This window comes from Arachis duranensis, chromosome 6 (genome assembly GCF_000817695.3).
Source record: "Arachis duranensis cultivar V14167 chromosome 6, aradu.V14167.gnm2.J7QH, whole genome shotgun sequence".
Taxonomy (NCBI): Eukaryota; Viridiplantae; Streptophyta; class Magnoliopsida; order Fabales; family Fabaceae; genus Arachis; species Arachis duranensis.
In genome coordinates this window covers 94680079-94681449 of record NC_029777.3, presented here as the reverse complement: position 1 = coordinate 94681449, position 1371 = coordinate 94680079, and positions in this window count along the sequence as shown.

Sequence of the window (1371 nt, the reverse complement as noted above, 5' to 3'; positions counted from 1 at the left end):
TAGGAACGCAGATGTTCAGAAGGAACAAAAGCATCTCCATACCCTTATCTGAAATTCTCACCAATGGATTGCATAAGTATCTCTATCCTATTTTATATTTTAATTATATTTTAATTATCAATTCACCATAACCATTTGAATCTGCCTGACTGAGATTTGCAAGATGACCATAGCTTGCTTCAAGTCGATAATCTCCGTGGGATCGACCCTTACTCCGTAAGGTTTATTACTTGGACAACCCAGTGCACTTGCTGGTTAGTTGTGCGAAGTTGTGAAGAATAATTAAGATTGTGAACGTGCGTACCAAGTTTTTGGCGCCGTTGCTAGGGAATGAACAATCACGATTTCATGCACCAAGTTTTTGGCACCGTTGCCGAGGTTTGTTCGAGTTTAAACAACTGACGGTTCATCTTGTTGCTCAGATTAGGTAATTTTATTTTAATTTTAAGTTTTTGTTTTAATTATTTTTATTTTTCAAAAAATTTTCAAAAAAAAATTTTTTAATAATAAATTATTTTATGTTCTTCAACTATCCTTAGAAGAGCTTCTTTGTCTTTCTCAGCAATTTAGCTTTTGTATGTAATGTTCTGTTGAAGCTTGGCTGGCCATTGGCCATGTCTAGTGTTTTGGACCGGAGCTTTCACTGAAAGCTTGGCTGGCTAGTAAGCCATGTCTAATTCCTGGACCGGAGTTTTAGACTAACATTGCATGATTCTTGTAATTCTTATTAAAAATTTTGAAATCCTTATTTTTCTTTTTCACATTAATTTTCGAAAAATCCAAAAAAAAATTTAATAAAATCATAAAACCAAAAACAATTTAATGTTTCTTGTTTGAGTCTAGTGTCAATTTTTAAGTTTGGTGTCAATTGCATTCTTTTTTTTAATTTTCCTTTAATTTTCAAAAACTCGTGCATTTGTTCTTTATAATCTTCAAGTTGTTCTTGATTATTTTCCTTGTTTGATCTTTGCATTTTCTTATTTTGTGTCTTTTCTTTTTTTTCATATGCATTTTCAATTTGTTAGTGTCTAAATATTGAAAATTTCTAAGTTTGGTGTCTTGCATGTGTTTCTTTTCTTAAAAATTTTCAAAAACATGTTATTGATGTTCATCTTGACATTCGAAGTGTTCTTGGTGTTCATCTTGACATTCAAAGTGTTCTTGCATGCATTGTGTGTTTTGATTCATAATTTTCATGTTTTGAGTCTTTTTGTTGTTTTTCTATTTCTTCATTAAAAATTCAAAAATAAAAAATATCTTTCCCTTATTCTTCTCATAAATTTCGAATATTTGAGTTGACTTTTTCAAAAATTTTTTAAAATTAGTTGTTTCTTATGAGTCAAATCAAATTTTCAATTTAAAAATCCTATC